Below are 15,854 nucleotides of genomic sequence, written 5' to 3'. Positions count from 1 at the left end.
TCTCTCTATAAATACTGGTGGGGAGGTATGGAGTGCTGGCTTTGTTCTTGTAAGCGGGTTGGTTGGCTGTGTTGTTACATCTTGATTAGTTGATGGGGTTGATGTTTGCAGATTAGTTGGCTGTTTTGTAACATCCTGTGTGGCCGAGGTCCTAGCTGTGTGCCCATTAGGCTTTTGTGTTGTAATGACCTGGGTAATGGGCCGTGTGGCAACATCCTGAGCTCCAGTGTTGTGACATCCTGAGTCTTGTGCTGAGACATCCTGGGTAGTTGGCTGTGTTGTAACATCCTGAGCTTTGGTGTTGTAACATCCTGAGTTCTGTGATGTATTGTCTTGAGCAGATGGCTGTGATGCAACATCTCAGGCTTTGGTTTGGCTCCGAGTCTGAGGTCTTGTCATGTGCTCATGGCGTGTGTTAGTTGGTTTTGTGTGGGGAACGGAGGGGGGTGCAACAGCTGGTGATGCCACCACAGTCCGGCCCCTGGACGGTGGCTGCATTTCATCTATGGGATGGGATTGGTTTTGAATCTGGTGAGGATGATTGGTGGTGGCATCATGTGTTATCCTGGGTCTGGTGTCCATGTTTGTTGACTAGGGCTAGTTTCCAGATGTCTGGTAGGCGGGAGGTATCGTCACATTTATTCATGTTATGGGGGTGTTTCTCTATTTTGATGGCTTCCATAATTATTCTCTTGTTGAAGTGTTCAGTTTTGGAGATTAATTTGGTTCCTTTAAAATCAATTTCATGTCCTGTTGTTTTAAGGTGCTGGAAAAGGGAGGAAGTTTTTTCTTCTTTTCTGACTGCGTTCTTGTGTTCTGTGATGCGTGCATTTATTCTCCTATTGGTTTGTCCAATGTATGTGGGACCTCGTCTTACACAGGAAAAGACCCGAATACACCAAAACAAACCTGGTGCCATCCTGCATTTCCCACATATAGTGTAATTAACATTTAATGTTTCATAGTACCCAATCTTTTATATACAGTGATATCCAGATCTTGCTGAATTGTAGTTTCCATTATGTAGCTGATAAGTGCTGATGGGATCTGAACTTCAACATCTCAGTATTAACAGAATGAAGGTTACTGAATTTCAAAAACTATTTATACACCTGGAAGAGGCAGAGCTGTGGAAACTAAAAGCATACATAATCTATTTTATATCACAAATGTTTTTTTTACAGTTATGCAAATATTGTGTAGAACTATTTATGTACAGCATATAGAAAGTTGTCATTGTTAAACAGATGGTTTGTACTTTCTTTCATACTGTGTGATTATATATTGAAGGATTGAATTTCATTGAAGGACTAAGCTCCTAGTCTTACAAAGTTTGAGTACAGTCTACAAGAGAAAAACACTGAATGTTTGTGCAGTGATTGGGAATTAGCATTCTCTTGATAGTCATCAAGATTAATAGGAAGTCACAGGTGGGTTTTAGAGGCAAGTAAAGTAGGTGGATAGAGAGAGAGAATGAATGCTAAGAAGGAAATTGAAAAAATAACATAACAGTTTGGGTGGTTTTCAAAAGCCAGTTTATTTTTTTCCTAAGTTAAACATAATAACTCAAAGTATCAGCTTTGTTAAAACAAAAAAACAAAAGAGCCTGGTGGTGCAGCAGACTAATAGCCTGTTATTATCATCCAGCTGCCTGCAATTACTGCTAGTTCGAATCTCCCCAGGCTCAAGGTTGACTCAGTCTTCCATCCTTTCTAAGGTAGGTAAATTGAGGACCCAGTTTGTGGGGGCAATAAGCTGACTTTGTATAAATATACAAAAGTATGAAGGCTATTGCTTAATGCATTGTAAGCCACCCTGAGTCTCCGGAGAAGGGCGGCATATAAATCAATTTTTTAAAAAAATGAAACTAAAATAATGCATTTGATATTGTTATATTCTTATTTATTTCAACTTATACGTCCACCCATCTCATCATTATGACTCTGAGCATATAGCATAATATTGTTCAGAACTACCTTCCTTAGAGAAAAGAGGGCTGTTTTCACTTAATATTGGTGTTGTTAAGTCAATAGTTCTGATTCCTGGAAAGCAAAGAAATTTGAAATGGGGTAATATCTATGTCCCAGGAATTGTTCACTGCTATTTTGTGGCTGATGAAACCACTCTGGAAAAGAGGAAGACAAAGAATATTTTGTTCAAGGTGAAACAAGATGTTTAGTATAATCAGTCCCAAATAATATAACTAGGCCCAAATATTATGTCAGAAGTCATGCCAAACTAATGCAAAAAGGAAGAGAAGGGGTTAAAGGAGAGACAGACCTTATCATCCTAGGCTCTAACATTCACAAACATTCAAATGTTGATGAAAGCAGTGTCACTGTACAGTAGCACAAGCTCCCCCTTTTGAGCAGGACACAGTGAGATAATTCATCTAAAATAAACTGGGATTCTTTTGAGATGGTGGAGATTAAGGAACTTGAAGGGCCTTCTCTGGCCTGAGCCTTGACACCTTTCAATGGGACCCAAGCTCTGTCTGGGTGATTTGTGTAGCTTGGAAGGGTGTGCGTAACCTGGATTAAGGAGGTAGTTAATCCTTCTTTGAGATGAGACATGGTCTAACAATCTTGAAAGAGGCTGTGGTGCACTTCCTTCTAAACAGGCATGTCTAAGTCAAACAAACCTGAACAAATGTCAATCAATGTGACTTTTTAAGGATGGTTTTGGAGAAGTTGCAAAGGGTCTTAGAGGAAACCAATTTTCTGGACTCCCCCCCCCCCCAGTCTTGGTTTCCAGACTCCCACAGAATCTTTTCTCCTATCAAGATCTGGTCTGCCCTATGTTTTCTTGCAGGGTTGGACTATCAGAGATCCCTATCTCATCTGATCTCAAAAAAATAAAGAACCAACAATGGGACATCTCTACAGCTACCCCCAGATTATGGAACCACTTGCTTATAAAAACACAGAATGTTCCAATCCACTTGTCTTTTGTTAATTGCTTAAAACCTGGTTATTCAACCAATATGTTTGGGGCTGAATAATATGTGAGCTGCTTTTTTGTTACTTTGCTAAATATGGTTTGCTCCTACTTTATCATATGTACCAGTTTGCTTTGTAAATTGCTTTTCAATCTATCAGAAGTGAATGGTATATAAAACCATGAATATAAACAGAAAACAAGCAAACATACTTTGCTGTAGTAAGAGTACTATAGTACTTTACATAATTAAACTGACCAGAGATATGGCAGGGTCTCCTTCATTGGATATGGTCAAAGGGAGGTGAGACAGCCATCAATCTTTGATGCTTTAATTTTGATCCTGTACTGAGCAAGGAGGTAAGTTCAATGGCCTTCTAATTCTATGATTTTTGGGATGCTCAATCAGATTTATAGCCAAATACCCACAGGATAACTCCATTGTCCATTCCTACCAACATGCCATTTTTGCTGTGATCAAATATGATTGAGCCAAATGACTATTGTAAGGAAGTAAAAGCCAGTTATTCAACTTCACATAAGCAGAAGCAAATGTATCAAGTTGAAAGTAAACAGATCCCCTTATTCTCACCAGGACAATTTGGAATAGGTCAATAAAGGAAGAAGAGTTTAACAGGAAGTATTGTATTTCCAGATGGGTGATCAATGGGAGAAATGTGTTTCATCGCGTTCTCTTGGAATTAGACCAGCAGTCGCTGGCCCAAAGAGTTGATCTGATATAGATATATTGCAAAATGAATCAGTTGTGAAACAAGTAATAAAAAAGAGGATATGCTTGAAAATAAATAGAAATGTACATTGTTTCAAATTGAATTAACCTAATATATATATATATAGGTCTTTGGTTATTCGGGTCTTCTCCCACGTAAAATTGGAAGTGTCTTGGCGACATTTCGACGAAGTCTCATTCGTCATCTTCAGGCTGGTGTTCTCGGCTTCGTGATGATGGCAGATGGGATTCTGTCGAAACGTCGCTTCTACCCTTTTAGGGATATATCCACAATTACACAGGAAGAAACCCGAAATATTAACTATACACACATACACTCCCGTGAAAACTTACATAAACTTACATATATATTATAAATTTTATAGGTGAATTCTATCTATCTATATCTATATGGTTTAAAGTTAGTAAAAATAAAAATTGTATGACTAAAAGCTGGATGGTGAGAAAGAGTGAGAGAAAGAAGATAGTTATGTTTAAGTAATGAGAATGGAGATCATTATTAAATATGGGAATGGCTACTAAAAGCACCATGGGTGCAAAACCAAAAAGTCCCAATCAGTCTTGAACTATTTTAAGTGTGTGACTATTCCTTTAAAATAAAGAACTAAGAAAAAAGTATGGGCATTTTTTATTGGCTAGGAAAAAATGACTATGATGTAACATTGACAAAAGTAAAAGGAAGAAAAGTCAACAGGATTAGGTAAATTATAGAACTGAGCTATATTCACTATTTTTAAACCAACTTCTTGTGTTTAGAATCTGCAAGACAAACTGTATAAGAATTTATATTGCAGATCTTTCACAGTCAACAACTTCATCTATATTGATCAAATAGTCTGAAACTTAAAACTAAAAAGTTTATAGACCTGAAGTGCAAAAGTTAAGTTTATACTAGACAATCTATGATCCATTGGGTCATTGTCAAAAATAAGTCAATATTTACTTATGTAAACAGATAAACAAAATGACCACATGTGAGCAAAAAAGCAGTGGAAGAGTGAACAACTTCCAACTTTCTGCCAGATTCCTCATTGACTTTGCTTGTGAGAAGCTGGCAGAGAGAATTGGAAATCACAATCACGTGACTGCAGGGATCTGCAATGGCCACCACTTTGTGAAACACTATGATGCACCATTTGAGCAGCCAAAAATGAAAGTACATATCATAAAATAAGCTAAACAAAAAAATATGATTGAAATAATTAATTTTACAAAAGCAATCTAAAAGATTGTCACTGAAGCAATTGCTACTCTTCTAATGCCTGGTGAACAAGTATATTATCCGTTATTATTTAAAATAATAAAACATGGTGGCCAACCATATCTCCCTTATAGAAGTCATCATACCTGGAATGCTGCCACCAAAAATCTCTTGTTCTTACAAATTGAATCTATTGGTGGGACCATAAGCAAGCTCTTTACGATTAAGTGGAGTAAGGTCACAAAGCATTGTGATTTTATTATTTTTAAAACATCGTATATAATAATTGAAAGCATAATGGAGGTTTTACCATCTTAGAATACTTCCGTCATCCACAGCTTATGAAGGACATGCAACTGCTGAAGAAAGATTTTTTGTAGTTAGAGTTTCTGAGGTTCTCAAAGTGATGTTTGTTTTACTTTAAAGTTTGTTTGTTTTTTTAATGTTGGCATTTTGCACAACCTCATCTGTGGATTATGCTCTCCACTGACATTTCTGTATCAAATATAAATGATTTTGGGGAGAACTATGAAATCAAAAGGTTCTATGTCATTACTAAGTTAATCTTTCCTGACAATTTGAAGACAACAATGATATTGTACAGATACAATTCTACTTTAGTCCCAACATACAAATTGGCCTCAGAAGTCATTGAGAGAATCAAGATACCCTACAATATTCCATGAACAAAGAGGATAGAATTGTTAACTCTGCCTCCATAAGAACTTTTAGCTACAGCTACCTAGTCTAAAATGTAGATAATAGAACTCCAATTCTATTTCTGAACTGGGAATAATAAAAGATGGTTTGGAATCAGAAATGAAACTTGCAACCCATTTTCTCTGAATCAAAAGGAAGTACGGGTAAGAGAGGAGGAGGGGAAATTTTGAATCCTCTTGAAAATTATGAAGATTAGTACAAAACCGAAGTTTCTCTCCTAAGTATGAATGCTTTCACAGCAGACATCCAAATCTAAAAATGTTATGCAGGCCATTCATTGCAATTCAAACAATTCTAAATATAGTAAAGTTCTTTGGTCTCTTTCAGAAAAAGAAAGATGTGAGGGAGAGCCATGGGGCGGGGGGGGGGAAGCACCTAACAAAGCCAAAAAAGGCATTAAGAAATATTGTGATCTCATACCTTAAAAATACAGCAAAGTCTCCACATGGACAACATTGTGAAGAAAAAGCAGAATGGACTGATACTACTTTTGAAGGGATATACTTTTGTTGATCTCCTCCATATATCTCCCACAAATGATCTCCTCAAAGTCAACATCTTACTAAAGTCATGGCAACAAACCTCCAGCCAGGTTTAAGTCCCTTCTGATTTGAAGAAAAATTATTCTTATGCAGCTGAGGGTGCACTGGTTAACTTTATTATTAGTCCTCTGTTCTTATTATTAAACCATTCAGAAAAAGTGTATACATGAATAAGAATTCTTTCTATGTCAAAATGGTATCTTAGTATTTAATACTACTCATCTTCTGTTTTTACTATTATTATTTTTTACTATAATGAGCCATGGTGGCACAGTGGTTAGAATGCATGCAGTATTGCAGGTTAATTCAGCTCACTGTCAGGAGTTCGATCCTCACTGGCTCAAGGTTGACTCAGCTTCCTTCTTCTGAGGTTGGCAAAATGAGGACCCAGATTGTTGGAGACAATATGCTGGCTCCACTTGGATTGCTTTCTTCTCTCTTTTCTCTTCCAGCTGGCTTTGTTCTTAAGGTGGGACTAGAACAGTCTCCCATTTTCTAGCCTGGTGCCTTAACTATTATACCAAACTGCTTCTCATATTATCATTTACAATAGTGAAAGAGATGAGATAGGTTCAGGTGTGGCCAGCTTAACAGTTGATTTCCATTAACAGAAATGCTTTCTTTATATAAGGCTGGCTGTTAATGAAATCACCACCCATTTACACTGATGTAAAAATATAGCAGCCAGCTCACCGCACTAGGTAAAATATTCCCTGATGCTTTCCTTCAAAATGATGTATCTACCTTCTCATACAATCATTTCTGTTTTGTCAGCCATCACAATGTGTGCAGTTATTTTTCACAATCATATTAAAATATCTCTTTCCCCATATGTTTGAAACTTGTCTTCTAAGTAGTCCAAACTATATTTCCTCTCCTCCCACAAAAAACGATAGTAGGGTAAGATGTTATCTTTAATATCTTATTCAATGTATTATTCCAACTTCTCAATGAAAAATGGGCTGCTAATTCAATTTTCTAGCATTACAAATCACTTACCTTTTGTAATGAAAATAAAATCCAAAGCAAATTGATTTTTTTTCCACAAGGTCCCAAGAACCTCTAACATACTGAGATATGAGAAACACAGCAGGAACTGAGGCAAATTATGAAGGCTGACAGAATTTCACCAGAAATGATTAATGATAAAAATAATATGTCCATGCAAGTAAATTATAGCCTGAAATGACACTAAGACATGGAGCTATTCTAAATATTTCTTTTGCTAATTAAATATTTTCATGTTGCAATACAAAACTCTACATAAAGACAGTTTTAAAAAAAGAATCCACATAGACTGAGATTCAAAGAGTTACAGAGTGCTTCAACATACAGAATCCTTTAGAGGCATTCTCCATAAGATTTGACAACTGCGTCACAAAACCCCAAGGGATTTTCTGGGTGGCCTGAAGACTTCTAGCTGAGAAATACTTGTACAAAGATGGGATGTCTTCAGATCCCAGCCATTGTTATCCATCAAGTGAATGCATTTGAGCCCAGCAACCAGAATTAAAATCAACAGCATACAGTGCACACAATTATTTTTGAAGATACTATTGTATAGCAAATCTTGCAAGGATCCAGGAGAAATTTTAAATCTAATTAAAGACATTCAGTTTGGGTAGCTGACATCATGGTCAAGGCCAGGACTATTTCAAAAGGAAAGTCTGGAAGTTTTTTTCAAAGATACTAGCCCATTCTAGTGTGTTTAGGTGTTCTAGTTATGGAATTCTCTTTCTGTCCAATTACTGTTGGCATTTAGTCTAGCTGAGTATTCACTACTGGTTCCCCACAGGTAGTATTTATGACTTTAATTTATGCTGATATTACACTCAGTGAGTTTCTGGTGTTATAGATAGGACTTGTTTTCAAGTTTGGACTTTAGGATCAACCACCAATAATTATGCAACAAATCCTCAAGAAATATGAATATCCCTCGGTAGATTAGCCATAAAAACATGGAAAAGATATTCAAAGGTGGTGATTTATCTATAGCCGCAAAAATCAGAAATGTTCAGGCAATGGTATTCACTTTGACACCCTATGGAAGCAGAAGTTGGACTCTGAAGAAGCAGAATAGGAAGAATATTGATGGTTTTGAACTTTAGTGTTGGAGAAGACTGTTAAGAATACTACCAATAGCCAAAAAAATCAAACAAATGGCTGTTCAAACAAATTAACCAGGACTTCTCACTTGAGGCAGAAATTAACAAATACAAATAGATTATTTTGGATACACTGTGCAAAATATCTCTCGGAAAAAGTCCATTTTGCTAGGGATGGTGGAAGAAAAGAGAACAAGAAGATGTCCCGTAACAAGGTGGATGGACTCAGTTACAGTAATAAAGGTTGCACTGAGGACCAGGCTAAGAATAGATTGTCATGGGAAAAGAAAAAAATATTCACATGGTTGCTAACAATCAATGCCAATTTGATGGGACATAATAAATTAATCAATTGTTATACATGAAGCAATATTGTTTAACCAAGATATTTGTTATCTATCCTTTCTTCAGCAATTCATGAAGTGACCAGCCATTTGTATCACCAAGTTCTTTTTTCTTGATTTGCTATATTCAGGGATGGAAAAACCAGTACATTTACAATATAGGTAAAAGTATAATATATATTGGAACTTTACCGATATACAGCACAATCCTAAACTTGTCTCCTTATAAGCAATTTCTATTTTATTCAAGGCTTTGCACCCCCGTCTGAATTAAAGTGCTTTCCACCCATTTTTGAGCCAGCAGAAAATTACACTGGGATGAATTTTGCCATTCCCAATGCGGTACCTATTCTATGACTGTTGCTTTCATTCTTGGGCAGTCTTGATTTCACATGTGCACACTTAAGGGTTTACTTGATCTCTGGGATCGTGTTGTCCTTTTTCTTCTGTGGAACAATTACTAATGGCAAAATTCCATCAACGATAGCACTGCAGCAGGAATAGGGCAAGTCTAACCCTAGGAATCAGTCAATCTATCTGTCTGTCATTGATAGACTGCTTCTTCTGCCCTTCCTCTTCTGCCCCATCTTGTTGTAATCCAAGCTAAAGTTGTTGAAAAACAAGAGGAAAGTTATGGAAGTTTTGTATCAGGTGCCATATGAACTAGCCCTGGAGAATTCTGAATGCTGTGAAATACAGAAAGAATCAGTGTTATCGGGGCAGAGGGTTGTTTCAGCTGCAATTATATATGGAAAAGGATGACATTTCCAAACATCATGTTGTGGGAAAGCAAAATTATTCAGATAAAGCCTTTCCCATAGGAAATCTAATCTGCTTATAGAACACACCCATATGTCCCAGCAGCTTTTTCTTCCATGATGCATCTACCTGGAAGCAGTTTGTTGAAAGAAGTTGAAACATTGTGAACTGCTTTCTCTTTAGATTTAGATGGTTTAGAATTGCCTTGGGCCCGGAGAAACATATTTTTGGAAAGCTTTTAAAGAACAGGGGAAGCTTTGAACTTTCCATCTATATGCAAAGCCTAAATTAAAGCAAACCAGTAATGATAGTTTGTAAGACTTAGTGTCTTTGTTTTGACAACTATACTTCCTGAGCAGGCATATTAATATTAATAAAATACAACAGTTTAAAGTTGCAATCCTGTGCTTGCTTAGCTAGGAGTAAGCCCTCTGAATACTGTTGATCTGGCTTCTGGATAAAATGCATAATATGGGTAAGATTGGGTATTCAGCAGACTTCAACTCCAAATTTAAAGCCATCCACCCCCACCCCCACCCCCCCAGTCAACTCTGACTGGAGCTGATGGAAGATGAAGCCCAGCTAAAGGGCTCCAAATTTGGAATAACTGATGTAAGAGGAGTATAGAATGATTTACTATGAATATTCACATTTTAAACTCCTTTATTTTACTATGTTAAGACCCTGTCAATAACATCTGTGTAATTTAGCCATACTGAAAGTGGCCCATAATAATATCAAGATCACCAATTAAGAGGAAGATGTGTTAGTACAATTTAAAGTCATAAAAAGGTCTCATATTCATTCATTCAGTACTGTAATGAATTATTATATGCGTACTTATCCTTGTAATTTACTGAGGCATTCAAACCATTGCTGTGATTTATTGCTGTGGTAACACTGAAGATCATATTAGTTAGAATTTAGTATCAGGCTCCTGAATAAACCATCAACTGCACCGTGATAATGTTGCCAGTTCAGATTTCCCTGCTATTATTTTGCTGCCTTCTGCGTGTAAGCTATCTAATTGGAATAGGCCCAATGAACCTGAAGGGATTTTTCATGGGCACCATATTCTGATGCTCAAGAATTGAAACAAGGGAGCATGAGGGTAAGCAACAAAGATCCAAGCAAAAAATAAAAAGTTTTGCAGGAGAAAGAGTAGATAGATGAGGTCTCCAGATAAACTAGTTCGGTGAAGAGTCCCATTTAACTTCTGGGAATCTAGTAGCTATTTGTTGAGGGTGGTGGTTCCCCGAGATGAGCAAATGGAAACCCAAGAACTGGCAAATAATTGTATTTAGTAGAATGGAAAACTACTAAGAAACAACTCCCAACTATTTATCATTTGCTTTGATTTATATCTGTGAAAATGGACAAATAGTTATATTCCTTCTGAATATATTGCTGTAGATATACAGCTGTTAGTGAAAGGAATATTTGTCTACCGCAAGTTACATTTGTTTTGTTCACAAAGGCTTTCCTCTCCATCTTTTTATTTTCTTTTAGCTGTACTTCCAGTTTGTGAATCTGTATGTTCTTGGATTTTTTAAAAGATCTTTTACATATTGGTGTACTGGAAATTAGAAGAAGGGGTGTATTTTTTCCCATTTTTGCAGCACAACCAAAAAGACTCACAAGAAAGTCACTGTGAAGATATAACCACCAAAATAGTCAAGAACAGCACAGCTAATGTGACTGAAAGAGAAACCTCTCTTGATCCAGAGCAAACTCCAGAGCAGAACAAGAGTATTATATTTACAGTAGGTTCTTATCTGTTTTGGAAGTTAGGCTGGTTAAACCCAATGTAATGTACAGTTGAGTAGACATGTATCAAATCATATCAAATCAAATTTATTATTACATCTCTAAAGATGGATAAAAACAAAATAATAGCAATATCTCGTATACGTGTATAGGTATATGTATAACAAAAACCATATAGTAAAATCTAAAAATAATTAAGGACTATAAATTCAAAAAAAAAATACTACTAAAAGAAACTCTAGATCAAAATAATAGTATTTAACAGAATAACAGAGTTGGAAAGGACCTTGGAGGTCTTCTATTCCAACCCCTTGCTCAGGCAAGAAAGCCTATACAATTTCAGACAAATAGTTGTCCAATCTCTTCTTAAAAACTTCCAGTGTTGGAGCATTCATAATTTCTGGAGGCAAGTTCTTTCACTCATTAATTGTTCTAACTGTCAGGAAATTTCTCCTTAGTTCTAGGTTGGTTCTTTCCTTAATTAGTTTCCATCCATTGCTTCTTGTCCTACACTCAGGTGCTTTGGAGAATAGCTTGACTCTCTCTTCTTTGTGGTCTGGCATATCATACAAATTGTGACACAAACTAGGTGATGTGGGAGATTATTCTTAAATTCTTGTCTGAAAAAAACTAATATTTTCCCTTCCTGGAAATTTCTTCACATAAGGATTCCTTATATGAGGAACAGTATAATAGCATATAGCTTAGAGATTCCATAGGATCATTCCCTTCATGATTCAAAGTTACCAATATTATAGATTGTTGAAAAAAGACCTGACCTATAGTAGGTCTCAATCGTTAGTTCAGACATTTTTAATACCAGCTGCTGTTTTAATAATGCATTTCGTGACTCTTGTGTGATAAAATTATTCTTGCCTCTTATTCTTAAATAAGAGGTAGATGATATCATGGATCAGCATTATCAGCAGAAAACACAGTGTTGTGATTAGTTTCATTTAAGTAAATAAAGATGTCAACTATTAAAACAAGCAATGGATATCTTAAAATTATGAAGTAAGATCTTTGCTTTCTTCATCATGAGAACGTTGAAAATTCTGTTTTTGCCAGATTCATAATTTAAAAAATTCAATAGTTCAATCATATACATGTGATTATTGACTTAGAGAAATGGCAAAAATTGTGGTTGCAAAACTATAAAATGATAATGTCAACAGCATATAAGGAGAATTTGTATAAGATGTTTTACAGGTGGCATCTCCCACCAACGAGAATAGCCAGAATGTTCAAGAACAAATCGGAGAAATGTTGGAAATGTCATCAGATTCCAGGATCATATTATCATATGTGGTGGACATGTGCAGAAGCTAAAAGATATTGGACTAAAATCCACATATGGTTGGAAAAAATGACAAAAAAACACATTGACTTTAAACCAGATATTTTTATTAGGGATTTTACCAGAAGTGTATAATAGAGAATTGAGATATTTAATTGTGAATGTTTTAACAACGGCTAGAATTGTATTTGCTAAAAATTGGAAAAAAGAGAAAATACCTATTGATGATGAAGTTATTAAGAAAATTATGAAATGTGCTGAAATGAATAAATTGACATTTGAAATTAGAGAACAGGAAGACAAACAGTACTATTTGATATGGGATTTGTTTTATCAATGGCTAGATAATAAAGCATGGAGATGAAGTATGAAATATGAAATTAAGGTAATGATAAAATATATGAAGTGTTTTCTTATGGGAGTTAAGCCTTTGTTAAATAATTGATAAATGAGAATAATAATATAAAGGGATATATAAAATTGTCAAATAAGATAAATTAAATAATTTGTAATCTTGGATATGGGATTAAGCACAAAAGAATCTTAACCGATTGACACACTTTCTGTGATTGTATTGAATGATGGTTGTTTTTATGTTTTGTTATGTTTAAAAATAAAAAAAATAAAAAAATCATATACATGTGATTAATTAAAACTCTCATTTTTATTTACCAATAAATCTAACTTCTCTAGCCTTTCTCATGCATTATGAAATAAGAAACCTCTCCCTCCATCCCTTCCTCTCTCTCTCTCTCTCTCTCTCTCTCTCTCTCTCTCTCTCTCTCTCTCTCTCTCTCTCTCTCTCTCTCTCTGCTGTTACAGCTTATGAAAGAAATGCATGACAGAAAAAAAGGATCTTGGATTGCTAAATCTAGCCTCTGAACTTCTGCCTTACTAGAGTCAGTTCACATTTGATCAAAGATTTATTGAAGCCTGCCAGTTCACCTTAAGGAAACTAAGATATCCAAACACTGTTTGTTTAGTTAGTAATATCTTTGTTGAGGTTAGGATCCAATGAAAGCAAAATCTGCAAAGAGGAAAATGAGACTAAGCAGTTTTTCAGTGGGAAGAAGGGAAAGAGATGCATTTACCCAGTCATAAAGGATCAGAGCCAAAGCCCCAGGACTTTAGCATTGCCAGAATTAAAAAAAAATACTGTATCAAAATAATATACTGAGGGGGAAAAAAAGAAGCAGGAACATTACAGTAGGGACATGGAAACTCAGCCAGATGTGCACAGGGTCACATGATTTGATGTACGGCTCACTTCCTAATCTGAGACAACACCATAAAATGAGGCACTGGGCAACACAACATTCACAATTAAAAAGAGAAAAATATTAAACTGCAATATCCAAGAATTATAGAAGAATAGCAAGGCCTTAATTCTTTTGGCCACCTTCCCTTTTATTATTTACTTTTTTCAAAAACATTTCACACAATTGCTAATTACATGAACAACAGCAAGTTCGAAAAATAATTGAAGAAGCTAGTATGTCTGTAAATCTTGCTGTGTAACTTGCTTCTTAGTTTAATTTGAATGTTAACTCCTATTTTAATTGGATGGAATTTAGCTTTGTTTTTTTTTTTCTATCTGAGAAAAGCATTTGTAGTTGAGCCCAAGTACTCTAATTAATTTTACACGACTGCCTTGAAACCTGTCCAAAAGCTGCATCAGTTTTTCTGTCTGGAGAATAGAATATGGGTCTTCTGAAACCAACCAGAGCATGGAATGATAACATCAAGCAGGTTGGTTAGGATATTCAATTTTTTTTTTCCTGAGGCAAAGATTGTGGTACTTCCACTTCATATACGAAAATGGACTAGGGAGGCAGGTAAACCATTGATAATGAGACAGCATCTTCTGCTATTGAAGGCAACATAGAGACCCAGGGCATGTCTAATAGCTAACAGACTGTCTCTTCCAACATCCTACTCTATCCATTCTCTATCTCCTAGCCTTTGCCAAGTGAAGCAAGCATCTCACTTTGCATAATGGTGGAGTTAGTTTAGGCAGCAATGCTCAGTTTGTTTCAAAAAAACAGTTCAGTATAATAGTATCAAATACCAGGTTCTTTGGATCTCTGTCTCTCAGGGAATCTTCTTCAGAATGCCTCAATTCTCACTTCCATAGAATTCAGGAAAAAAACCCATTTTCCCAGGAGTGGAACAGATTTGTTCCTCTTTAGCAATTTCATGAACACACCAATCTTGTCTGCCATACTTTGAGGAATACTTAACTACAGTATGCTTTTTGGTGGCCCTTCCAAAATACCCATCCTTCCAGTGATATTCAGAAACAGTGGCTAACTGTATTCTTCAAATACAGTGTCTTATCTGATTGTACATCCATTTATAGTTGCCCATTAGGCTATTGAAATAAATGAAGGCACTTGGTCCCTATTCAAGCCTTCTGAAGCCATTTTCGATCACTGCTGGGTCCTGTCTTCAGTATTCCTGCCAGCCAGGGGTGGGTTCTACTTACCGTTACTACCAGTTCGTAGCAGGGCCACGCGTGCTCTTCTGCGCATGAGCAGAAACATTCTGATGACGTCGGGGTCAGTGGGCGGAGCCTCCCACCGGATTTACTACCGGTTCTATAGAACTGGTGAAAACTGGGGGAAACCCACGACTGCTGCCAGCTTGCCAGTACCCTTCTTCTTTGCTGACATTATCTGTAAAAGAAAGAAAAAAAAAAGAACCCTTCCACCTAGCCACTGTGAATGGGGATAAATCTGCTCCTGGGAATTGCTGAAAAGAAAGCATAATGGTGACAAGAGAGCATGGTCCAGCAAAGGGGTGGGAGGGACTTGGAGGAGAAACAAAGTAGAACAAGGTAAGAGTTCCTTCCCATGGGAAGCCACCCACTTGCAGATCTGGAGGAAAATTATCTTCACAGCATTTATTCTGGAACAGGAGTGGGCTGGTATTTAAATGACTCAGTTTTCTAAGATGAAAGACATTATGGGAACACAGGGACATAGCAGTGAGCTCAGACCATCCCATCATTAAGTATAGAAATAACCCAATGCAATACTGTAATCCTTTTGTTTTCAATGGCTATGGTAACAGTTTTCAGCACCTATAATGATGATACAATCACATCATTTTGCAAACTTACCTAGGATTGCCAAAAATTGCAAAGAGAATTCTAACATAATTGCCTTTATAGCATCTAGAATTGAGGATTTCCCAAATCCTACATATGTTACAATTCTCTGCATTTAGATCAGATCCAGGGATGAAATGCTCCCAGTTCGGACCGGATCACCTGATCCGGTAGCGATGGAGGTGGGTGATTCGGAGAACTGGTAGCAAAAATCCCTGCCCTCCCCCATGCTCAGCTGGGCCACACAATCATCAGAGGCTTTTTTTTTTACTTTTAAAAGCATTTTTTCTACAACCTCTTCGGCTGAAAAAATGCTTTTAAA

This window comes from Pituophis catenifer, unplaced genomic scaffold (assembly GCF_029215685.1).
Source record: "Pituophis catenifer annectens isolate HBS135680 unplaced genomic scaffold, rPitCat1.0.hap2 SCAF_2, whole genome shotgun sequence".
NCBI classification, from domain to species: Eukaryota; Metazoa; Chordata; class Lepidosauria; order Squamata; family Colubridae; genus Pituophis; species Pituophis catenifer.
This window is presented reverse-complemented; position numbering follows the sequence as displayed.